Here is a 27,063-nt window from a genome sequence, read left to right as displayed (position 1 = left end):
TTTGTTTAGTTTTAGCAACACTCCCCTAGTACAACTCCTGTGTTAAAGGACTATCAATAGGATTTAATTTTGATCCAGAACAATGTAGCAAAATGTGTCACCTAGTAGTGATAAAACAGTATTGAATACAAATGGACTCAATCCACTTCTGATGTAAACAATTAAAAGTACATGAGTTACAATATCCAAAGCTGTAAGCTGGGGACATTACTACACACTTGGGGTAATTTTGGGAACCAGAAAAACAATTATTTCACAGTACGACATAAAAACAGCAGAAAATATTTATCTCTGTGGAGTAAAGCACAATCTTGCATGTCTGTGTCATGTGGAGGATTTTTCAACAAGCTGGCATGATTGTGAGTGATGCATAATGGCAGCAGTGAATAGATTTTTGAATAGATTAGTAGATGACGTCATGAAAAAAGGACTATTTATCACCATAATTTAACACAAGATGCAACACGATGGCTTGATGGATGCATTTTATGGTTTTCAGCCAATCATAATAATGGGTCTATTGACTTAAGTTTTAGATGCCCTTTACACACCCTTCATGACTAAAAATGAACATCAAAAGCAGGGAGTGAAGAGGCTGAGAATATGTTAGAAGGTACCCGCATGTAATATTTTCAAAGCTTCAAGCCTTCGGTCTGGTCTACACTATGACTTTAATTCGGATTTAGCAGCGTTAAATCGAATTAACCCTGTACCCGTCCACACAACAAAGCCATTTATTTCAAAATAAAGGGCTCTTAAAATCGATTTCTGTACTCCACCCCGACGAGCGGAGTAGCGACAAAATCTATATTGTCATTTCAAATTAGGGTTAGTGTGGCCACAATTTGATGGTATTGGCCTCCGGGAGCTATCCCACAGTGCATCATTGTGACTGCTCTGGACAGCAATCTGAACTCGGATGCACTGGCCAGGTAGACAGGAAAAGCCCCGCGAACATTTGAATTTTATTTCCTGTTTGCCCAGCGTGGAGAGCACAGGTGACCACAGATAGCTCATCAGCACAGGTAACCATGCAGGCCGATAATCGAAAAAGAGCACCAGCATGGACCGTATGGGAGGTACTGGATCTGATCGCTATATGGGGAGAGGATTCAGTGCTAGCAGAACTTCGTTCGAAAAGATGAAATGCCAAAACTTTTGAAAAAATCTCCAAGGGTATGATGGAGAGAGGCCACAATAGGGACTCAGATCAGTGCCGCGTGAAAGTCAAGGAGCTCAGACAAGCCTATCGAAAAACAAAGGAGGCAAATGGTCGCTCTGGGTCAGAGCCGCGGACATGCCGCTTCTACACCGAGCTGCATGCAGTTCTAGTGGGGGCCGCCACCACTACCTCACCTCTGACTGTGGATTCCGAGGTGGGGATAATCTCATCAGCTATACCTGAGGATTCTGTGGACGGGGAAGAGGAGGAGTAGTAGTAGTAGGAGGATGAGCTTGCGGAGAGCACCCAGCACTCCGTTCACCCCAACAGCCAGGATCTTTTTCTCAGCCTGACTGAAGTACCCTCCCAACCCTCCCAAGCCAGTATCCAAGACAATGACCCCATGGAAGGGACCTCAGGTGAGTTTACCTTTTAAAATATAAAACTTGTTTTAAAAGCAAGTGTTTTTTAATGATTACTTTGCCCTGAGGACTTGGGATGCATTCACGGCCAGTACAGCTACTGGAAAAGTCTGTTAACGTGTCTGGGGATGGAGCAGAAATCCTCCAGGGACATCTCCATGAAGCTCTCCTGGAGGTACTCCAAAAGCCTTGCCACAAGGTTTCTGGGAAGTGCAGCCTTATTCCGTCCTCCATGGTAGAACACTTGACCACGCCATGCTTGCAGCAAGTAATCTGGTATCATTGCATGACAAAGCCTGGCAGTGTATGGTCCCGGTGTTTGCTGGCATTCAAGCAAAATCTGTTCTTTATCTCGCTGTGTAATCCTCAGGAGAGTGATATCGCTCATGGCAACCTGGTTGAAATACGGGAATTTAATTAAGGGGACGGGGTGGCTGTTCCTACTGGGCTGTTTGCCTGTGGTTGAAAAGAAATCCTTCCCTGCAGTTAGCCAAGTGCAGCGGGGGGCGGGGGAGAATTGGCCCAGAGCTTTTCGCGTTTGGCTAGCAGGGATCTCCCCTGATACCAGCCACATGGTGGTGGGAGGGGTAAAGCGATCATCCGAGAGAATTCATGGAGGGGTGGGGGTATTAATTTGGTTCCTGCAGGGATCTTCCCTGATACCAGCCACGTGGTGGGGGGAAGGATAAAGCGATCATCCAGAGAATTGGATGGGAGGGGTTAGTTTGTTTTCTGCTGCTGAAGGTTAACAGGAAAACCACAGCACTCAACGGGCTTTGCTTGGTATGTGGGAAAGGAGGGCGCAGAAGCTGAAAGACAATGGCTTACTTTGGCCGCATGCAAGCCGAATTCTGTTGCCCGGACCTGTGTCTGTGATCTCTAGCAGCAAAGCCACAGGCACTCAATATTAAGAGGCAAAATGCGACCTTGCATAGAAATCACATGTGCTATGTAATGTGAATAGTGTTGGTCACTGTGAAAGAGTATAAGCATTGTTCTGCAAAATGTATCTTTTAAAAAAATTCTCTCCTTTTTTCCCTCCCTCCAGCAGCTGCAAATTCTTCAAGCCTCCCTCCTCCGTCCCGAAGGCTGTCTCAGATAAGGCATCAGAAAATGAAGACGCGAGACAAGATGTTTGCAGAAATCATGGAATCCACCCGCAGTGAAAGAGCTCATCTGAATCAGTGGAAGGACATGGTTTCAAAGTATAGGAAAGAAGCCAGTGAACAGGAGGACAGGAGGGACCAATGTGAGGACATGAGGGACCAACATGAGGATAGGAGAGACGCTCGAGATGAGAGGTGGCGGCAGGAAGATCAGAGGAGGCAGGATGCAACACTGTGGCTGCTGTGTGAGCAAACAGACATGCTCCGGCGTCTGGTGGAGCTTCAGGAACAGCAGCAGGATAACAGAGTGCCGCTACAGCCTCTGTATAACCCCCCTTCCCCCTCACCATGTTCCATAGCCTCCTCACCCAGATGTGTAAGAACACTGGGGCGGGGAGGCTCCGTACACCCTCCCATTCCACCCCAGTGGATAGCCCAAGCAAAAGGCTGTCATTTTTTAAACCTTTTTTTAGTGGCCTTTTCCTTCCCACTGATCCTCCTCCCAAACCCCACCCAGGTTCTCGCCCTCTGTTTATAATCAATTAATAAAGAATAAATGATTTTTAAATGATAGTGACTTTATTTCCTTTGAAAGCAAGCTGGAGGAAGCGGGAGGGTGGGTTCCTTACAGAGAATGAGTCAATAAAGGGGGCGGGTTTTCATGAAGGAGAAACAAACAGAAATTTCACACTGTAGCCTGGCCAGTCATGAAACTGGTTTTCAAAGCTTCTCTGATGCACAGCGCTTCCTGGTGTGCTCTTCTAATCGCCCTGGTGTCTGGCTGCATGTAATCAGCAGCCAGACGATTTGCCTCAGCCTCCCACCCCGCCATAAAGGTCTCCCCCTTACTGTCACAGAGATTGTGGAGCACACAGCAAGCAAAAATAACAATGGGGATATTGGTTTGGCTGAGGTCTGACCGAGTCAGTAATGATCGCCAGCGACCTTTTAAACGGCCAAATGCACATTCTACCACCATTCTGCACTTGCTCAGCGTGTAGTTGAACAGCTCCTGACTCCTGTCCAGGCTGCCTGTGTATGGCTTCATGAGCCATGGCATTAAGGGGTAGGCTGGGTCCCCAAGAATAACTATTGGCATTTCAACATCCCCAACGGTTATTTTCTGGTCCGGGAAGTAAGTCCCTTGCTGCAGCCGTTTAAACAGAGTAGTGTTCCTGAAGATGCGAGCATCATGAACCCTTCCCGGCCAGCCCACGTTGATGTTGGTGAAACGTCCCTTGTGATCCACAAGTGCTTGCAGCACCATTGAAAAGTACCCCTTGCAGTTTATGTACTGGGTACCCTGGTGCTCCGGTGCCAAGATAGGGATATTGGTTCCATCTATCGCCCCACCACAGTTAGGGAATCCCATTGCAGCAAAGCCATCCACTATGACCTGCACATTTCCCAGAGTCACTACCTTTCGTAGCAGCAGCTCAGTGATTGCTTTGGCTACTTGCATCACAGCAGCCCCCACAGTAGATTTGCCCACTCCAAATTGATTCCCGACTGACCAGTAGCTGTCTGGCGCAAGCTTTCACAGGACTATCGCCACTCGCTTCTCAACTGTGAGGGCTGCTCTCATCTTGGTATTCTGGCATTTCAGGGCAGGGGACAGCAAGTCACAAAGTTCCATGAAAGTGCCCTTACGCATGCGAAAGTTTCGCAGCCACTGGGAATTGTCCCACACCTGCAACACTGCAATCCCACCAGTCTGTGCTTGTTTCCTGGGCCCAGAATCGGCGTTCCATGGATAGAACCTGCCCCATTAACAACATGATCTCCAAAGCACCGGGGCCTGAGAGAATTCTGTGTCCGTGTCCGTGTCCATGTCCTCATCACGCTTGTTGCTGTGCTGCCGTCGCCGCCGCCTCCTCTCCTCATTTTTCTGGTCCTGGCTCAGCATAAACTGCACGAGAATGCGCGAGGTGTTTACAATGTTCATGACTGCTGTCTTGAGCTGAGCGGGCTCCATGCTTGCCGTGGTATGGGGTCTGCAGTGTTCACCCAGGAAAAAAGGCGCGAAATGATTGTCTGCCATTGCTTTCATGGAGGGAGGGGTCAGACTATACCCAGAACCACCTGCGACAGTGTTTTTTGCCCCATCAGGCACTGGGATCTCAACCCAGAATTCCAATGGGCGGAGGAGACTGCGGGAACTATGGGATAGCTACCCACAGTACAACGCTCCGGAAATTGACACTAGCCCTGGTACATGGACGCACACCGCCGAATTAATGTGCTTAGTGTGGCCGTATACATTCGACTTTATACAATCTGTTTCCAAAATTCGAATTATATAAATTCGGATTAATCCTATAATGTAGACATACCCTTTCATACACTAGTCTCTGAGCTACAACCTTCAATCTGAGTCTTAAAAAGGCCAAAAAAGGCAAGTTGGATCAATAGAAATATTTCAGCTGAATTGTAATATTGCTATCACCTATTCACAAAGCAGATATGGCAGAAACTTTCCTACTGTTGGTTACCACACTTCCTCACCAAATTTCACAGATGGGATTCTGAAGGGGCAGTCATTCTATCTGAGAACACTGAGAATGTATTAGATTTTTGGGTATGGGGGAATAGTTCCAGCTTGCCACTCTCATGATAAATGAAACTGTCCAATAAGGCCCAATTTATCAAATTATTTAAGCACATGCCTAAGTCGATCCCTTTTCAGCAAGCACATGGAAACCGTGTAAGTGTTTTGCTAAATAGGGATGGATTGCTGAATAAAGTTCCAATTTGGGGTGACTTATGGACAACAGGAACTGAACTAGAAGTACCTATCGGGGCTAATGCACAGTGCACTTTTCCTCCAGATAACCCTGGTGCCATTATTTTAAAATTTGAATTTCTGTCTGTCTGTCATTGACCCATCCATGTGGTATCTACATCTGTTCACTCCCTCTTTTCCAAAGACAATGCTTCTGATAAAGGATAATCACAGAACAAGTGGATTAACAATTACCTGTTTCTAAATTTGATTGATGGACAATATTTTAAAAAGATCTGTGTATTAAAATTATTGAACTTCCTTATTCTAATATGCTGATCAGTTCCTGCATTTTATTAATTTGATTATTTCCCCCCATATGTTTGCCGTAGTTGAACCCATGTAATGACTTAAAATATCTAAAAAGTGTGTTTCTCCTAAAGCTGTGCTTTTTGTTTGTCTACACTAAGGTGTAAGCAGAAATATTTCTGGATTTCAAACCATGGCAACCTAGAGTTGAAATTAAAAATATGAGAAATTTGCAGTGCAGTGGGAAAGGGTAAAAGAGAGAAAAGGGAAGGAAAAAGGGAGAGAGATTGTGAGTTTGCTGGCATAGGGCTGCTGCCATCAACTTCAGTAGAAGCAGGATCAACCCCAAAGTTCATTTTCCAGTGGATAAAACAGTTGTTTTTCCACTTACTGGAACAGTGTTTATCAGTTGTTGGGGGTTTTATGCAATCTTTTCTTGAAAGCTATACTAATTTCTTGCCTAATGAACATGTATAGTCCTAATTTGTTATGCGTCATAAAAGGCTTTGCATTTATATTTACATTGTTCTAAAGTCTATGTGAAGCTCCTGAACAATTTAAGCAGCTTCGCATGTTAAAGTAAATAAAAGACAAACACTAAAATATTATTTTCTTTGTGAACTTTTATAATGCTGTTATTTGGCACTACAGTGAAGCCCACTTAAGTGGCCCTCAATAAAGAGTGGAACTTTTTACATGAATATTTGATAAAGAAATAAACCTATAAAATCAGTAAGAATGTCATGATCACAATTTAATATAAAACATCTAAGACAGCTAATAAAGTAAATCTTTTAAATGAGTAAATTTTCCATGTACCAATTTAGGCCTGAGACAGTTTAAAATCACTATTGATGTAGGGCAGGACAGTTTAGAACACAGATTCAGTCTGGAACCTTTCCTTCTCAGTGGGGGTTAAGATCTAGTCCAATCTGGTGGTGAGTGGAGCAATGCCATGGTGACTGTTTCTGTCCTGTTGTGCACAGGTACCCCCATCACAACCACAACCATTAAAGGCACCAGAGGAGCTTCTTCTAAGTTACAGGATGTCACTGTCCAGTGTGGTTCCTAAACTCACATTCAACAATCAAAACCTTTATTTTAAAAAAGTTTAACAAGTAAAAGAATGACCCATTAACCCTTTGGTGTCCATAGTAATTACCACCCCGTAGTGAGTTACCACATATTACTCTGAGCAATGCACAGGGTTATGCAGCCCGAGAAAGACAGGTTTCAGTGATCCAGCATTACTATGAGTAAAGCAGCAACAAACAGTTTATGACTAGCTCTCCTAGTCCTTAATGCTGATTCGTAATTCTATTGGGCAGCTACAGTGGACTCTGACTCCCATCAGGAATGTTAGTTCCTCAGGACAGTCTTATCTACCCTTCCTCTCATGACACCTACTTTAAAATGTAACATATTTTTAAAATTACATTTTATTTTGGTTCGCCTTTATTTCTTTTTCTATTATGGTCACAGCCATTTCTGCTCATCCAGGTGTGATCCCACACTCGTTCAGGTAGAGAAATGATTAATTCCCTGTAAATGGAGCCAGTCAGAGGACCTACCACACCTTGGAGAACCAGCTCTGCATGCCAGTTAGAGTGTGCGTTTCAGGGCTCACCAGAGCATATACTTAAGTTGCAAGGGGGTGGGCTTAGAGTGAAGACATTTCACAGTCTGAGGAGACCACAGAGTGATGAGAGTGCTAGAGCAAACCTATATGGGGAACCCAGAGAGCCCGAAACGAGCGGTAGCTGCTGTTAGGCTCTGCATGGGAGAATCTGTAAGGCGGCCTGAGAGCAAGAGGAGATCCCCAAATGCAGAATGTCATCTCTCATGTGCCGGAATACTGCACATTGCTTTTTTCAGCTGAACCTTAAAGTTCTTCACTAAAGTGATGGCGCACTGGAAGACTGAACTTCCTATTTAATTCTATATAAACTAGCCTGGAAGATGATTTCAAGCTGACTAGGATTTAATTTTCAGTGCTAACCTTCAATTAATTTGTAACTTTTTTGGCACTCACTTTGCTGGAAATGGCTATAATTATGTTGTTTTCTGAACGGTGCATTCATTCAGGCCATACTCTCTAGAATATTTATAAATCTGGAAAACAGTGATGGTATTGGGGGATGGGGAATGCTAACAGGGAACTTACTGAAAACATTCTGAATAATCTATTTGAAATAAGAATGTTATAAACTGTCATTTGATAGCTGAAACTGAATGTTGAATGTTTACAGTTTGAAATGAATTAGGAATAAAGTTGCTTGCTGTTTGAATTTAACAACATTAAATCTAAACAGAAATGCATGATCAGTTTTACTAAGGATGCTGGTTTATTCATTTTTAATTCTAGCAAATTCTACACTTGCTGCAATATATATATATATATATATTGCTCTTCAGTTGTGTGGGGTAATGATATTAAAATATTTTGGTCTCTTAATTGTTTACACAACAGGAACCAATAGCTGTTAGAGGACAGTTATTCAGCAATTTAAGAGTATCAGAACTCAACAGGATAACATGCTGCCACATTTATTTTAGAAAAAAAAATCACAACCAGAAAAATATCAATAGGATTCATTATTTAAAACCACAAGTGAACTTTTTTCTTATAATATTTTTCACATACAGGCAGAGCTCTGAATATTCTCAGCTAGATAGTTTCACTTTTCTCCTTTAAATATAAAAAATACTATTTTTTTTTTGTGAATGTGGTTTTGGATTTTTGGTCTCCTGTATGCTGAACACATTAGAAGCTGCTTTTCCCTGGTTTTTACATTCCACTCATTGAATAGCTTTTAACTAAAGGCAGACTTTATGAATGAGACAATGATTTTATATTGTTATCCTGCTAATGATAGCTTTGACAGGAGTGTAGTGGTAAGACTGTGGAAATAACATTAACAAAAATCACAGTTCAGAAGTAGAGGTGAGAGACACATTTAAAACCTTCTTCTGTTTTGGAGCTTTTAAACATTTTAAGTCCAAATTTTCAAAAGTGTCCATTCATTTTAAGTGCCTTCGTTTTTTGGGTGACCAATTTGCCACACCTAAAATACTTGACTTTCAGAGGTGCTGAGCACTTGACAACTCCAAATAAAGTTAGTGGAATCTATGGGTACACCTTTCAGACCTCCCCGAGGCCTCGGGGGAAACAGATTCTGAAGACTCATGTGCCACCAATATGCATATGAAATCCAGCTGTAAGTCTCTCCTGCTGATAAAGCTTCTTCCATTGCTAAGTTGTCCAATTGGCTTGAAGAGATCAGCAGAGGGATGAAGATCAATTGCCTTGTGCTCAATCAAGGATAGATTGACATTTTATTAGTAGGAAGGGGAAAACATTTTGAAGAAATGGCAATGGTTGAAGCCTCATACTACTAGCTGTCAAAGTAGTTCAAAGCCTCTGTGTCATTTTGGCCGTTTAGTCTGTGTCATGTCCTCCCAGACATGAACCTAGCCAAATTTTTATCTCTTCCAGGGTAGACCGTTGCAACTTTCTACTTGGGGCTGAACACAACTGCCATAAAAAGTCTGAAGCTGCTACAATATTCAGCCACAGAAGTCAATACAAACATATTACACCTGTTATTTGCAAACTTCTGTGGCTCCCCATTGATTTCAACACAAGTCTTTGTTTTGACCTATAAAGCCATTAATGGGCTGGGACATAACTGCCTCAGAGATCACACACTGTCCATATCTCTCTAGATAAAGGGTGTAAGCTTTAGCCTGCAATACACCGGGGTAATGAAGCTGAAGAAAGACAGGTTTAGCTTATCTCACCGTAAAGGCCAAGAGGTTTCACTTGCTGACCTGAGCTACAGAACTCCTTTGCATACAGAATAAGACGGAGGTCAAGTTTGATTGAATTTTGATCTAAATGACACACTTTTTAAAGAAAGTTCTTCTGCAAACACATCTGAGATTCACAACTGCCTGCACTTTGGAGACCCTACAGAGCACTGTGGGTGAGATTCTGTGCTATGTCTCTAAGAGGTGATGCACAGAACTTGTAGGCCGGGGATGAGAGTCTAGGGGGACTTTAAACTACATTTGTGCCTTCCCAGTCCTGGGATGTTCCAGAGGCTGGAAAAGCCCTGTATAACTTAGAAAAACCTTGGGACCTGTTTAAATTACAGCAGCTTCCTGGGGCTAACTGGAATGTTCACAGCACAGTGATCCTACCTCAGCACACCCAGTATGCTCCCTACTCAGGAGCTTTAGGAAGTAGTTCTCGGGAGGCAGTTTTACAGCTGTTCTCTGCAGTGCTGAAGTTGGGGGATCCTCCCTGGCTGGATGTAGCTTTTAGGACCCCTTTACATCACTCTGGCCCTTTATGTGGCTTAAAGAGGCAGGAGCAGAGGGTAAGGCTCTCACCCTTAGGGTGTATTTTGTCAGAAATTTGGTCAGTGCTCAGATGTCTGGATGGTAGACACTTTTGAGATATGATAGATGGGTAGATATTGGACATTATTATGTATATTTATATTGGAGGAACACCTGAGACTCCTGAGTCAGGATTGTGGGCCCATGGTGCTAAGTGCTGTGTAAACATATAAGAACATATGGCCCCTGTCCTGAAGAGGAGACTTACTATTTTTTATGGTTCCTTTTAAGTTTTTTATTTACACTCTATTTCTTAAATATCTATATAGCTAAAATACTAGTGAGAAAGAAAGAAAGAAACCTGCAGAGGAGACAGGAGGAGCAGACTATTTTTCCATTTCTTGTGAGATACTTACTCGTGGAGTCACTGGGGGAGACCAAGTGTATTTTGATGTCTTCTCTGAAGAAGTTCAGATCAGGCAGAGCTAGCTGATCTCCTTCAACCTGCAGCTGTTACTGTTTCTTCTCATGGGTGTTCAGATATTCTTGTGTCAGAATGAAATTTGGGCTACATTGGGCTTGCCTGATAGTGCTGATATTTGTGCTGCTCTTAAAATAATTGCTCACCTCTTTCATGCTCCAAAAAGGGTTTTATTTTTAAAACTGTACAGTAGTCACATTGAAAAAGTTTGAAAGATTCTATGGAATTGACAGACAGCCCCTAAAGGATCAGCACTAATAAAGAAAAGGGAAGAAAGTGTGGCCACTGTAAATGTTGCATGAAATTTAAAATTATTTAGTCATTTCATTTGAAATCACTTTCCCAGTTCATGGAAACTCATTTTCTGAATAGAAATTTCACCACTTGAATGAATATTTTTCACACAGGAGATCAATAAATTAATGCAGCTTAAAATTCTGTTTGGACTCTGGATACTGCCTCCGGAGGCATTTGTCTATATTGCAGACCACTTGCCACCTTTTACAGGTGGAAGGGTGAATTTGGGGGCCATTGAACACTGATTTTTTCTCAGTACCACAATTACATAAACACCTGTGCTAAATAACATTGTATTGTTCCACTTCGAAAATTACAGGGCTCTGGCCCACTCTAAGATACATGGATGCACATCACTGCCTACCCTGTAAGAGCAGTCGTTCCACCAGTGCACACATACAGTGGCACATTTCATACATATAACAATGCATGCCCTTCTGTCTAAGAGAAGCAGTACAATTTTAATATTAAATATCCATAAAATCTCCTTGATTACTGGCAGTAGGTTGGCGGAATTGTTTATAGTATAAAATTTGTCCCAGGTTTTTTGGTTTTTAGGCAGAAAATACTTAAAAGTATTTTTAGTCTTCACAGATCAGTGTGTTCTCAACTGAAAAATGACAAAAATCTGCACTCCTCCCTCTGTATACATATCTCCTGGGCTGACCACTTTACTTTGCAGTCTTGCATATTTTTGCACTACTTTGCCTTTTGTTTTCAGGCCGTTACTCAAATTACACATATGCCAGTTATTATTTCCATCATTTAGTATGCATTTTACAGAGATATTATTTTTATGCTTGCTTACCCTGCCACATGTGTTAACTATTCAGAAATTGTTCTTTTTGTGGAAGAAATTATATACCAAAAACTACCTAGTAAAGAGCTTGTTTTATGGCACTTGTAAGCTTAATCTCAAAAATGTATGGTAAACCTGATTTTTTTGACATTAATGGCTAGTTATTTAAAATGTTATGCTCTTGTCACTTCTCAAAAATAGCATTTACATAGTTAGGTAGGATTTCAGATTCCTACCCAAGGATTTGAATGTGCAAGGGATCTTTAAACGGGGTGACAAACTGCCCATGCACTACAGGACAGATAGGTTAGTGACATTTTAAAATGGGAGGAACTATATAATGTTAAGCCATGAAGTCTTAAAAAAATCCAGCACTGTTCACTCATCTGACCGTTTGGGCAATAAGTACCTGTTATTATTATATGACAGCAAATATGCTTACACCCCTGTGGGCCAGATCGTGTCTGGGTGACCTGTTGTTCCCTTGTGCTGTTGAATAGTACCACTAGTCCCTCTTTGCAGGGAGAAGGTCGAATAGTGGGCGGAACCTTGACTCAGCTTCCATTCAGGGGGGCATCTGGCAGCATAGTTACACCACTGAGCAAATGCTGCACCAGATATCAAATAGAATTTACTCCCTTCCTGGCAATGTAGAACAATATTGCACCTTCCTAAAGGCTGGATCACTCATTGAGGATATAACAGTATATTAGCTACTGAAATGTCTTTATTGCTTTGTACAATATGGAGGGGACGCCTTCCAAGGCTCCAGAGAAAGGATCCCACATGGGCATATAGACACAGACATAAACAGGAACTATTATGTTTGAATCATGAAAAGAAAAACATGTAAGTAAATATATATAATATATATATATATTTAAAAATAGGTATTTTGGAAATTCTAAGAAGCAATGACAAATTAAACACACAGGAACCATAAATTGCTGTACCTGTAAGAGCAAAAAATCTCATAATTTACCACCTAATCAGTCAACAGACTAATTGAACACACCATCAGCTCCTGCAATTCTTAATATGACATTTGGTATGGACTCCTAATAGAAATGTTTAGACAGCCTTAAACATAGCTGCGGCCTTCACTCTAAGTATAATGCATATAGAGAGATCTGTGTACAGATATGTGTGATAATGTGATGTGATATAAGGTGCTTGTTGGCAGGAGTTTGAGATAGCCAAGGTGTGTGGATATAATGAAACCACACGTGAGTTATGCATGTGTAACGGGATGTATTCGGTCTTTGTGGCTCCCTGTGGGGATCCCCATAGTCCTACTGCACCCTGCCCCAAGAAGGTAGCGGGGAGGAAGACAATAGCAAAGATGAGTCTTCCAGGCTTCCCTAGAGAGGACTCTTTGAAGCAGTCATTTTGAAAACCAGTGAGACCTGGGCTAGAAGGGCTAACAACAGCCAATCAGAGTCCAGCAGGCTCAGATAAAAGGCACTATCTGGCATTAGCAGGTCAGTTCCTGGGTGGCACCAGAGGTGTGAAGAAGGGGTCTCCTCACCGGCCAAAGGATCCTGACAATCAGTCAGTTCGTGGCTGGGAATGCAGAAAGAGAGGGACCTGAGAATGCTGGCCCTGTGAGAGGGTTGGAGATAAAAGGGCCCCATAGGAAGAGGCCTAGGGAAATAGCAGCGAAGAACTGAAGTTGAGCAGTACATGGCTGCTGGGATCCCTATGCTGGAGCCTGGACCTGGCTTCCCCTACCAGACCCAAGTAAAGAGGCATAAACTCCAAGAAGGTTTAGTTGGAAGCTGAACAAAGGGCTGAGTTTAAAAGGCCCAGAGTGGGAGCTGAAGACCCTAGTGAGGGCAGATAGACTGTTGACTTATGGGACTTTTTAATACCCTAGAAGGGTTTCATTCAGACTTTGTACCATGACTGGAGGGCCTCTGAAGACTTGCCAAGGTTGGCCAGCAGAGGGCAACAGGGGTGAGAAAAGAACTATGCTATGCTTTGGAAGTGAGAGCCCTGTTACAGCATGCTCTACCCAAACACATATCAAGAAACCTATAGACTGCACCACACCATTTTTCTGAATATTTTCTTTAACAGAAAAAAAAAAAAGAAATGTCCTAGAATTTTTAAAAATATGTTATTGGTATCATTTGTTGCATCCCTTTACTTTTAAAGGCAGGTTACTTTAATATCATCAGTCTAAATGGATCAGCCTCTGAAAGAGAGAAATTATAACTAACAGTCTGACTAAAACTTTGGAGAAACCTCTAAAAATGACCTGAAATAGTTTAAAAAAAAACATTATAAGATGGGAAAGGTGGGAATTTAGTCTCTCCAGTGGTATAAAACTCCAGTTTCTATCCCTAATGTGTGGTGAGATACTTGTTCTTAACTCTGTCTCTAGTTCAGAATGGAATATTCCTGGTCTTTGTAGATTTTTAAGGCTAGCAGTGACCATTGTTATGGTCTAGTCTGACAGCCTGCATAACATACGCCATAGGACTTCCCAGTATGGATTAGTCGACAAGTGTGGCGAGCAAAGGTGCTTGATAAATGCAATTTATCATATCAATTTCACCTCTGCGTGGAGGGTGTATGTGTATATGTATGCATATGTGTATATACAGAGTGTTTGGGTATGGTTTTGTACTGTTATTTATTTGTATTCATAGTGCCTAGGAACCTTGGGCATGTATATACAATATATAAAAGAGTTCAATACAATTAGGTGTAGGCAATAGTTAATACTTAGGGATTGATTGTGCCTAGCCCTTCATGACTGCATGACTGGGGGAGTGGAAGAAGGGTAAAGGTGCATGGTCCAGACACTATCCAGGTACTCTTTGCTTTCCAAACATAGCACAGTGGAGTCCAATCTAACAGTGATGCTAGGCTCTCGAAAAGAGGAAGTGCAGAATCATGGCCTCACTCCCTTTTGTATGCCAGTGGAGTTGGGTCAGGGAACACAACATGCATCCTAAAATAAGGATGTAGGGCCTTGTCTACACTACGAGAGTAGTTCGATTTTACTTAAATCGAATATTTGGAATCGATATTGCAAAGTCGAACGTGTGTGTCCACACTAAGGACAGTAATTCGACTTTGTGAGTCCACACTAACGGGGAAAGCGTCGACATTGGAAGCGGTGCACTGTGGGCAGCTATCCCACAGTTCCCGCAGTCCCCGCTGCCCATTGGAATTCTGGGTCGAGCCACCAATGCCTTCTGGGTAAAAAAATGTGTCGAGGGTGCTTTTGGGTAACTGTCGTCATCCATCCATCACTCACTCCCGCCCTCCCTCCCTCCCTGAAAGCGCCGGCGGGAAATCATTTCGCGCACTTTTCAAGTCATTGACAGCGCGGACGCCACAGCACTGTGAGCATGGAGCCCGCTGCAACCATCGCTGCAGTTGTGGCCGCTCTCAACGCCTCGCAGCTTATCATACAGGTTGCCCTGAGGCAGATGCAGAAAAGTCAGGCGAGGAGGCTACGTCAACGCGGTGATGGCCTGAAGTGTGAGAGTAGCACAGACCTCTCAGAAAGCAGGGGACCCAGCGCCGAGGACATCACGGTGGCAATGGGTCATGTTGATGCCGTGGAACGGCGATTCTGGGCACGGGAAACAAGCACTGAGTGGTGGGACCGCATAGTGCTGCAGGTCTGGGATGAATCACAGTGGCTGCGAAACTTCCGCATGCGGAAGGGAACTTTCCTTGAACTTTGTGAGTTGCTGTCCCCTGCCCTGAAGCGCAATGACACCCGGATGCGACCAGCCCTGACTGTCCATAAGCGAGTGGCCATAGCCCTCTGGAAGCTTGCAACGCCTGACAGCTACCGGTCAGTCGCGAGCCAGTTTGGGGTGGGCAAATCTACCGTGGGGGTTGTTGTGATGCAAGTAGCCAAGGCAATCGTTGATGTACTGCTGCCAAAGGTAGTGACCCTGGGAAACGTGGAGGCGATCATAGATGGCTTCGCAGCGATGGGATTCCCAAACTGCGGTGGGGCCATAGATGGAACTCACATCCCTATCCTGGCACCGGACCACCAGGCCAGCCAGTACATTAACAGAAAGGGCTACTTTTCCATGGTGCTGCAAGCACTGGTGGACCACAGGGGACGTTTTACCAACATCTACGTGGGATGGCCGGGCAAGGTTCATGACGCTCGTGTTTTCAGGAACTCTGGTCTGTTTAGACGGCTGCAGCAAGGTATTTACTTCCCGGACCACAAAATAACTGTTGGGGATGTGCAGATGCCTATAGTCATCCTCGGGGACCCAGCCTACCCGCTAATGCCCTGGCTCATGAAGCCCTATACAGGTGCCCTGGACACTGAAAAAGAACTCTTCAACTACCGGCTGAGCAAGTGCAGAATGGTGGTGGAGTGTGCTTTTGGACGTCTCAAGGGGAGATGGAGAAGCTTGATGACTCGCTGTGATCTCAGCGAAACCAATATCCCCATTGTTATAGCAGCTTGCTGTGTGCTCCACAATCTCTGTGAGAGCAAGGGGGAGACCTTTATGGCGGGGTGGGAGGTTGAGGAAATTAGCCTGGCTGCTGATTACTCACAGCCAGACAGCCGGGCGATTAGAAGAGACCAGCGGGAAGCGCTGTGCATCCGGGAGGCTTTGAAAGCAAAGTTCCTGAGTGAGCAGGGTAACCTGTGACTTTCTAATTTTGTGTACAGAGAAGCCTTCACCCCACTTCCAACACACGTTTCAAAATAAAAATAGTTCTACTTTGTTAAAGCACACCGTTTTCTGTAATACTGTTTTCGCGGGAATTTTTTAAAACTGGGACGCAGACTGTGGTGCGGAGCGGGTGTAGTGTAGTCGCGCGAATGCAGCTTCTAAACTGAAGGACTGACAGGCTCCGGTGCGGTGGGATGGTTCTTTCAACGGAGCCTGTCACCCCTCCTGATAGGGACTGTGTGTATGGGGGTACTATGTGACTTTGTGGCGGGGGGGGACGCTTACAGATCCCCTGCTGTGTGGCTCTGTGATCCTGCCTAAGGACCGCCGCTTCAGATCTCTAACTGCCCTCCCGTGCCACAAAGTCACAGAGCAACCCACCTCCCACCACATAACATGAAAAGAACTTCCCAGACTAACCAGGGTAAGTAGTCACTGCATCACTGCACTATGTATGTGCCCTGCTGCTGTGCCTGCCCCCGACTATGTACCCTGCCAAAGGTGACTGTCCTGTCCAATTACCAACCCCCTTTCCCCCCCTCCTCCAAAAGAACATGATGGAAACAGTAGTTAACAGAAACATATTTTTTATTAACAACTACACAGGGGACTGGGAAGTGAAACTTGGACGGGGGCTTGTGTCAGGCGGGAAGGAAAGAACTTGTCAAACTTTGGGGACTGAGAGCCTTCTGCTGCTCGAGCTCTCTGCAGGGGTGCAGTGAGAGTTAGCAGGGACTCTGCCGCCTCTCCTTCTGTGCACTTTGGGTGAAGGGAGTATGGGACTTGGTGGCGGGGGAGGGCGGTTAGAGATGGACTGCAGCGGGGCTCTGTCCTCCTGCCTCCGTTCCTGCAGAACATCCACAAGGCGCCGGAGCATGTCCGTTTGCTCCCTCAGTAGTCCAAGCAGGGTTTGAGTCGCCTGCTGGTCTTCCTGACGCCACCTCTCCTCCCGATCCATGTTGGCTTGGTGCATTTGGGACAAGTTCTCCCGCCACTGGGTCTGCTGTGCTGCCTGTGCTCTGGAGCAGGCTATAAGCTCGGAGAACATGTCCTCCCGTGTCCTCTTCTTCTTATGCCTAATCCTCCCTAGCCTCTGGGAGTGTGATGACAGGCTAGGTTGTGAGACAGTCGCAGATGGGGCTGTGGGAATGGGAAAAAGGGAGTGAATTCCTCAGAAAGATAAATGTAGTTGTGAACAAAGAACATAGTCTTTCTCTGTGAACAGGACCATGCACAGCACCTATCACATGCGCACTCAGCACAAGGTCGAATTCTCGGCCTTCGCATTCACTGTCTGTGGTTTTGCAGAGCACTTTTGAGAACCCTGTCAGGACAACGGAATTTCTGTTGCAGGCAGACATGGTAAGCCGTAGATTCGTGGCAGCTTAAAACTTTAATATTAGCAATGGCCTCATTTCACATTGAAATCAATGTCGGTCCCTGCTGCCAGCAATCCGGCAAGCAGGAAGTTTGCTCCTGTCCCACACCCTCGCGGCTGTCCCCGGGAACGATCCCTTTCGGCTGACCCTTTCCCGCCTCCACCGCGTGGCTGCAAACCAGCCAACACTAATAACATTCCCCTACCTCATTCAAAGCAGGTCTTCATGAGCGACATCACCCTCATGAGGATCTCTGAGAGCGACAGACAGAGAATGCTCCGGGAAAGCCTCCAAAGACCAGGGCCGTATGCCGCCATGCTGTGCCAAGCAATGATTCCGGAGTACTTGCTAGTCTCGTGGCGCGGCAACGTGTCCTACTACGGAGGACCCAATAAGGCCGCTCTCCCCAAGAACCTAATGCAGCGGATTTCAAATTACCTGCAGGAGAGCTTCCTTGAGATGTCCCAGGAGGATTTCTGCTCCATCCCCGGACATATAGACCGCATCTTACTGTAGCTGCAGTAGCAGGGACTACACAGTAGAGCGGCTTGGGCAGGACAATCATGCAAAACCGGACATTGCTAGATTTTTTTGAAATACTTGCACTGCCCATGACTGAACCGTTAAGTTATTCAAAGTAATCATGAGAAACCCATTTTTTACATTGTTAATAATCATGTTCTGTTACAAATAAATGTTTAGATGTTTACAACACTTACTGGATGATCCTTCACCAGATTCTGTGTCCGGGGTAACGGCTGGGGAGGGTTGGTAGGGGATCTCTGTAAGGGTGATGAAGAGATCCTGGCTGTCGGGGAAATCAGCGTTGTGAGCGCTGTCGACTGCCTCGTCCTCCTCATCTCCTTCCTCATCTTCCCCGTCCGCTAACATGTCCGAGGATCCGGCCGTGGACACTATCCCATCCTCAGAGTCCACAGTCAGTGGTGGGGTAGTGGTGGCGGCCGCACCGAGGATGGAATGCAGTGCCTCGTAGAAACGGGATGTCTGGGGATGGGATCCGGAGCGTCCGTTTGCCTCTTTGGTCTTCTGGTAGCCTTGCCTCAGCTCCTTGATTTTCACGCGGCACTGCGTTACATCCCGGCTGTATCCTCTCTCTGCCATGTCTTTAGAGATCTTCTCATAGATCTTTGCATTCCGTCTTTTGGATCGCAGCTCGGAAAGCACGGACTCATCGCCCCACACAGCGATGAGATCCAAGACTTCCCGATCAGTCCATGCTGGGGCCCTCTTTCTATTCTGAGCTTGCACTGCCATCAGTGCTGGAGAGCTCTGCATCGTTGCCAGTGCTGCTGAGCTCGCCACGATGTCCAGACAGGAAATGAGATTCAAACTGGCCAGACAGGAAAAGGAATTCAAATTCAAATTTTCCCGGGGCTTTTCCTGTGTGGCTGGTCAGAGCATCCGAGCTCGTACTGCTGTCCAGAGCGTCAACAGAGTGGTGCACTGTGGGATAGCTCCCGGAGCTATTAACGTCGATTTCCATCCACACCTAGCCTAATTCGACATGGCCATGTCGAATTTAGCGCTACTCCCCTCGTCGGGGAGGAGTACAGAAGTCGAATTAAAGAGACCTCTATGTCGAACTAAATACCTTCGCGGTGTGGACGGGTGCAGGGTTAATTCGATGTAACGGCGCTAACTTCGACATAAACGCCTAGTGTAGACCAGGCCTAGCAGATGCAGCTGCTACTTCTGTTCTGTCCTAGAAGGACTGTGCATGCCTGAGACACAAGGTATCAGGGAGGTGCTGCTGGCATGCAACCCCGTCCTCCTCTCCCATCCCTACAGTCAGGAAGTGGCAATCTTGCCCCTACTGTCCTGTACGAATTTTTTTTGGTACTAGCAGGTATTTTGTCTTAATTGTCAGGGATCAGTTTGTGTCATTTTTCTCATTATTGCAAACTAGCTTTCTGAGATACGCATATTTTAAACAAAAGAAAACAAAAACAGACTAGACAGACTGTCATTGGCATAGTATTGCATAAGTGGTGAAATTTAATCACAAAGAGACAATCAACTAATGGTTTTAGTGGAGCTCATATAGTACAAAAGTTAAATTTTGTCACATACAGTGAATCAGTTATAGGAACCAACAGTTTCCTTTAACCCCTGAATAAATTCTAAACAGTACTTAGAAAATGGATTACCAGTCTGCAAATCAGGATGAAATATTTTGCAGCTATAAAACCAAAACTACTTTCAGACCACTTTAAAAACAAAAGTGTGTGTGTGTGTGGGGGGGGGAGTTAGAGGGGGGGATGACAACAGCAACTTTGTTGTTACTGCCAGTAGTATCGGATGCTTGGTTGTGGCTCCATTTTAGCAGTTTGACCTTGTTTAGATCAACCTGAATCAAATTGACAGACCTCCCTTACAATTTCCCCACCCATAATAGAAAGCATATACCCTTCATGTGTGTATCCAGCTGGAGATGTGCCAATAGAAGTAATTACGTGATGAAACTATTTAACTTTGACTAAAATACACTCACCAGGTTCTTTCAAACCGTGTGTCTTATATCTTGTTGAAGCAATTTTATATCATGCCTTTAAAGTACAGTAATGGCCACTTGCATTGACAGAATCCTCGTAAAAGAAGAAGACCGAGACCTTGCTCATGAAGTGCTATTGATTTTTTTGAGTTCCTGCTAGAGTTGCCAAAGATACAACACTGTTGTTAGGGAGAGAAGATACTTTGGCCTTCAATATCACAGGAGGGTTCCTGTGTAAGCACAGGCGTCAATGGGTTTCAGGGATAAATAATGTATTTTGGTGATAACTACCCATATTATTTTGTCAGTTTTATATGACTCAGCATTTGCTCTTGCCAAACATTTCTTTATGTCACCAGTGGCTGCAGCAATAGCTTTCTATATAAATGCTATCTGTATATAAGGCAGCTGTTCATTAAGGTAAAAAGCTAAGTTTTCAGTTTATTTTAGGTATGTGGGGGTGTTGTTTTTTTGTTTCTGTGATCACTGAGAGGGGAAAAAAACAACAAACACATCATTCACTACAATATTTCCAATGTATTGCCTGCAGAGGATTTAAGATCCTAGCTGAGTGTAAAACAGGGTAACTTTTTGTCACCTGTGGTAATACAGCACGTATGAGATTTAGAACACTGTATACATGTACTGTGTGCAGTGGTGCTGGAACATTTTTAGTAGTGTGTGGGGGGTTAAAGTCAGCCCCCTTACCCCTCTCTGCCCTTCCCTGAGGCTGGGAGCAGGGCTTTGTCTCCAGGAGGGTGGGGGACCCAGACGGGTAAGGGGGCTGAGGCCACAGCTGGGGACGGGTGTGGGGACAGGAATGGAGCCCGGGGGCAGGGGCTGGCAGCCAAGACCCCACATGCGAGGCCAAGAGCAGAGCCCCGGCTGTGCGGCCGGGCATGGGGCCAGCAGCTGGGGCCCCAGGAACAGAGCCCCGGGCGCAGGGCTGGAAGTGGGGCGAGCCCTGCGAGCGGAGGCCTGGGAGCAGGATTGGGGCTGGTGGCCAGGACCCAAGCCCCAGGTGAGACGAGGTCTTGGGGAGTGGAGTGTGGGCGGAGGGCTGGGAACAGGGCATAGGCACAGGAAACACCCTCAGGTTTTATGCTCGGAGCCAGCGGCTGGGGAGCGGGGCATGAGGCTGGCAGCCCCGCATAAAACCTGGGGGGTGCTTATATGTGCGTATCACAGAAGAGCCCATTGTATAAACTCCCACATACGGTGCAATTGAAGAGCTACCTTACATACTTGTACAAGGAGTAAGGCTTGAAAGATCTTTGCATGGGCTGTCCATATCATGGGTGATTGTGGGAGGCTAACAGAAGCCTCCCCAGGACCACTGCCTCCCCTTTTCCATGCCAGTGGGTAGGGAGTGGATGGAGCCTTGACTCTGACTGTTGAGCTACCATGAAGGAGGAAGTAAACTATGCCAATTATATGGCTTGGATTAATTAATTCCCCCAGAGCAATGGGGGATCATACTGTGACTCTGAATAACAAGCTGATCCCTGCTTCATCTCTGGGCAGCACGGCTATGCATTGTTCCTTACTCGAGGCAAATTGCCACTGTACTATCTTGCCCATCAGCAGCCTCATTCATTTCAAACATGTGAGTAAGGGTTTGCAGAATTGGGCCCTAATGCTGCAAATCCTAAAAGCATTTTCTCAAATCATAAATTTTTACTTGTCAGTATTACATTTAAGTCTTAATGGATTGTGCCTTTGTGACTATCACATTATTGTGGCCAATAAATTAGTATTATTTACCAATGGTGAGGGAGAGGGTCTAGGAAAATTATAGCTTTGATAATTAGGACTAGATGACTTAGCCAATTAATATAATTTTGTTTTCCCACTTTGAGACTGGGGCAGTGTAGCCTTTATTTTCATTTTATTCCAAAGTTTGACTGAGTTTAGCACTTATGAAAGCTTGGATAGTGAGTGCCCTGGAGAGTATCATCATCACTAGGCAACAGGGGAGACAATGTGGAGAAAACTGTGTGATATCATTTTACCCCTAAGTTGTATGTAAACAGGTACCTCCTTTCACAAACAATGTGAATCAACTTGAGCCATACCATCCCCTTCATCTCCATGGAGGTGGAAAGGACAAAGCCCCAGCACAATTCTGCTGAGGGCAGAGAGAAGTGCTGCCTCTGGAACATTATTGCTCACCCCCGTTCTTGACCCTGACCCTCACTGGGTGTTTTGTTGGGTCCAGGCTAATCATTGTTGATGTGGGCAGGGCAAGGGGTGGCTGGGGGAAGAACTACACCATTCTCCATCTCATCATCTCATCTGTAGGGCTCTGTGACTACAGTGGGTAAGTTAATACGGGCCCTGCCAGCACCAGTTGACTCGCTGGTCTCCTCTCCAAATTCCATCAGGCAAAAAGGCAGCTGTCAGTTGGGCTTCCTTGGCATTATATCACCTGAGGACAGCTTGGAGTCAGTTCAGAGGCATGCAGGGCCCAGTTTCTGGTAGACCTTTGGCCACTTTGTAGCAGGGATACTGGTACAAAATAGCCAGAAAGCAGCTGAACAATGCCTAGGGAATGCCCCTAACAAAGGACCTTCCTCCCAGGGGCAGGTCTGGATTGGCACCCAGCCCCATGGTACAGCCTGAGGAGGATGTTCCAGTGTGGACATGGGGCATATTGAAGGCTAAAGGATGTGTGACTGAGGCAGTCCTACATCCAGCAACTCCCCAATTGCATCAGAATACAGAAGGTGCAAGTTACCCCCTTCCATCCTGCTCCAACTCTTATCCCTGCACCAAACTCTGTAGCTGCAGCTTCTTTTGATGCCACATTTATGTCATAGAATGGATCTAGAATCCCTCACCAACATAGCTTACACACCGAGCATGCAGAAGTATCCTTTGCATGAGCTCACATAACTGGAAAAGAAAGCCATAACTGGGAAAGGAAAAAGAGAATGAGACAGACATTCTACAGGACAGGTTGTAACAAAAGTGTTTTCTTTTTCTATATTTAAAACTGGGTCACATTTTATATAAAAATAGGCTGAGCAAAAATGGTAATTAATGCAGATACCATTGATAACCTTTTATGCTTAATAGGAGGGGATGGTTGGAAAACTAAAATGAAGATCCGAGTTTCCAAAAAAGCTCCTGAAATGTCTCAACAGAGTGACCCTTTCCACCATATAACTAACAGGAATAGAATAATTTCCTGCACAGTTCAACCCAAGGTATAATCTTTTCTTGAAAACAATTTATTTTCTTCAAAAAGTGGTTTCTGCAGTGAGCCATACAGTAAACAAGTTAACAATAACAAGAAAGTGTCAGTGGGTTATAACTAAAAGGGGGAGGGTTAGAAAAACTGGCTTTATTGTCTTGGTCTATTTGATTTTCATTTTTTGTTTCTTGCCTTAAAGACTTCTCGCTTCTTCCTATTTCCCATGTTTTTAGGAACATCAGGGAGCAGTGGCCACAAAAGCACTAGTTCCACCATGTTATAGAAATTGATGTGATCCTTATTTGCATGTATATTTACAATTTGTCAGCTGTCTTTGAAAGTGTGATTTATAAACAGCTATAGAAAGCCTTACATTTGACAGCAAAGAACATTTTGGTCCGTTTTATTGCCTGTAGAATGTCAGGAAAGTTTTAAATTAATAGCAACCAACTGAAAGAGAAACAGAAATGAAAGAAACATTTATTCACTTAGAAGGAGACCTATTTCACTTCACCTTTCCACATTTTTTTCTGATTTTGGCACGTAAAACACTTTAAAAAATGTTTTTAAATACCAGGAATTTTCCTGTCCTTTTAAACTTAGATCTGTAAGAATGCATAAACTTTGGAACAGAGCAAAAGGATGGAGATGAACTTTTAAAACAAACCCTTTTTGTTCTGCATAAATCACTTGCTGCCGCTGGAGACAACAAAACATTGAAAGCTTTTTGTGGAGAATTTACGAAGTAAAGTGGTACAAATGAAAAGATAGATGCTGAGATACTTATTGTGAAAGGGATTTTCCCGCTAAGAGCTGTGTGCAGAAGGGAGTCTGTTGTGCCTGTGTCTTCACTGCTTTGTCCTCCTCCTCCTTCTGGAGTCAGGAAAAGGCAACAGGAGTAGGAGATGGATGGCACCAATTTTGGTGGGGGTGGGTCCCAGGTGCTTCGTTCCTCCTCCCTTCCACCATTCCATAGTCTCTCTCAAGCAAAGTTAATGTTGTCTGGGGATGTGTTACCATTTTAGAGCCCCCTCCCCCACACCTCTCTCATGGGAATCCTCCTCCCAAGGGAGTCAGAATTCACAGCCAAAGGAGTCTGTGGTTATTGGCTCCATTGGAACTGTGCTACCAAGAATGCTGGCGGCCAGGACTACTTCGGTGGCATGACCGCCTATGGATGCTCTGGGAACATAAGATTTTTTGGGCTGGTGTTATAGTCCATTTTGTATGGGCAAGCAGGCCTCTTTATAGTCACGATTCCTCTTACCCCGAGCCTCTTTCCACGGGGATGATCAGCCCTCAGTTTTTGGTCAGTATTGACACAAACAGAGAATATCTTATCTTATCCCAATAGTTCATTCTTTGTGGCGAGCTGGGAATTTCCTTTGCTCCTTCATGTACATTGATCCTATCTTTCTGCAGGAAGTGAAACATTACAGTGTAGAGCCAAATTGAGCATGGCAACTGTGCAGTCATGTAGAAAGGGGAGGGGGTGCAGGGGAGGAAGGACAAAGGAGGAGCCTTCCCTCTCCATGCACCCTCCACTACTCTCACACACCAGTTGGTAACAATTCCAGTCCCTAGACACTCTTAGGTGAAAAAACTGTTACCTGCTAACAGTTCCTGGGCCTCTCAAAATGGACGGGAGGAGGGAAATTGAAACTGCACACTCTTAAAGGGATAGAGTGAATTTGCTCTTCCTATAGCTTGGGAGGAAGAATGTGTGACTGGGCCTTAATGGTACTGTGACGGAGTGCTAGCTGTTGCACCCTGGTCACTTAGATTATTGTCTAATAGAGACGATTACAGGCTGAACTGGAGGCAATTAACCTGTTATGTAGAAACTGTTGACCCATGGGGCAATGATTAGGCTAATGAGGTAATTAGCTCAATAAGGGAAGCTATATAATTGGTATGACTAGAAAATAATGGGGAAGCTCAGAGAATGAGCTGGGTGGAAGGCTCCTCCTGCCACATGCCTGTACTATGTTCTGCAATGCTGGGAATCTAAAGATTAAAGATACACATGGGGAAAAAGAAATGGACTGTGTATATTGAGAATAAGAGACCACAGAAATGGGCCAGGCAGTATAGCTGAGGCTAGCAGTATAGCCAGGTAGCTGAGGGCACACGTTGTGACACGAAGGGGCTTGTCTGGCATCTTAACCCGTCTGGTTGAGAGAAGGAGCCTCCAGGGGTGACCTGCATGAAGGAAGGGGATTTGGATGCGATGGATGAGATGCTGTGCTCATTCAATGACAAAGAGGTGCAGAAAACCCAGCAATCAGAGAGACGTGCACTTCTGGGTTAGCAGGCAGAACAGCAGTGAGCATTACAGGAGTTCATTAAGGAGCAGTCCCAGGTACAGCAGCAGCTTCTGCAGAGGGTCGGAAACTGTGTATCAGGTGGCTGGCCTGGGACCAAGGAAGATGCCCCCAGAGGATGATCTTGATACCTTTTTGGTAATGTTTGAACAGGTGACTGAGAGCTGGACAGGACAAAGGCATGTGGGTGCTGTAACTAGTTCCTTACTGATGAGGCCCAAGTGGCTTCTATGGGTCTAAGTGAGCACCAAGCCAAGGATTATGACACACTGAAGGCTGTTATTCTAGGCAGTATAGGCCTGTTAGCAGAGAAATACTTCCACAAATGTATGGCAGCCAGCTAGAACAGAGGTGTATACGTGTGCATTTGCACAAAAACTATTGGACTGGGCCAGTTGCGGGTTGAGGCCAGAAAGACAAGATGTGGTGGCCATAATGCATAGTTATTCTGGAACAGTTCACACACCATCTCCCCAAGGTTGCAAAAGTCTGGGTCCAAAGGCACCAGCCAGAGTTGCTGGACGCCACTGTAAAGTTAGTAAAGGAGTATGTGGAGGCAGACTTTTCAGGGAAAGAGCTGCCCCCACAGTAAGGGAGGGTGGGAAAGAAGTTTGAAGAGCTGCAGTCATTAAAGCCTAGGAAGGGGATGCCATAGGCAAACAAGAGTGCCCCTAGGATACTACTGGTGGTGTGTTGTCAGTACAGGGGCAAAGGACATATAAATACAGACTGCCCATCCATATGAATATTGAGTAGGAGACCACACAAACCGGCCAGTAGCATATCGGGTAGCTGAGGGAGTGCCTTATGATAGGTACAATAAAGCCCTGTTACAGTCAGGCCTCAGTAAATTAAGTATGTCCATCTCCCGCCCCTGGTCCAGAATTTGGCCAATTAAGAGGGCAGAGCAGCACCTGGGGTTATAAAGGACCAGGGAGAATCTGAGGGGAGAGACCTTGGGAATTGGACCTGCCTTAGTGGGAGTCTGGGGCAGGTGAGCTACCAGGAGTCTGGGGAAGGTCCTGGAAAGAAGCAGAAGGTGTTTCCTGGGTGAAGGCTGAAGCTAAGGAGAGCAGCAGGAAAGGTTTGTGGTCTCTTTTTATTGAGCCAGGGCCAAAGGGCTGAAGACATGAGGAGCAGCAGAGGGAGTTGCCTGCTGGCTCTAAGTTGAAGCCAAGGGCCAGAGAGGGCTGAAGGCAGAGGAGTAGTGGAGGAGTTTACCTGCTGATATCTCCAGAGTCAGACAGCTGAATCCAGAGGAACAATGAGAGGGTCTGGGGGAGTGAAGAATGCTCCAGCAGAGAGACTGTGGGATTCCCGCTGGGAGGAATGGGGCTGCA

General features: G+C 45.1%; 1 long non-coding RNA gene across 2 annotated transcripts in view; it reads left to right on the top strand.

Annotated features, from left to right (window-relative positions):
• LOC117874307 overlaps window positions 1-27,063 on the top strand; it is a 440,105-nt gene that overhangs the window by 310,678 nt on the left and 102,364 nt on the right. The window contains exon 2 of one of the 2 annotated variants that reach the window (XR_004644940.1): window positions 23,282-23,412. The exons of the other annotated variant lie outside the window; for it this stretch is intronic. This is a non-coding gene — a long non-coding RNA (uncharacterized LOC117874307). The remainder of the gene's footprint in view (window positions 1-23,281; window positions 23,413-27,063) is intronic. 2 annotated transcript variants of the gene reach the window in all.

This window comes from Trachemys scripta, chromosome 3 (assembly GCF_013100865.1).
Source record: "Trachemys scripta elegans isolate TJP31775 chromosome 3, CAS_Tse_1.0, whole genome shotgun sequence".
Lineage (NCBI taxonomy): Eukaryota > Metazoa > Chordata > Testudines > Emydidae > Trachemys > Trachemys scripta.
Note: the sequence above shows the minus strand (reverse complement) of the source record. Positions and strands in the feature narration are given on the sequence as shown.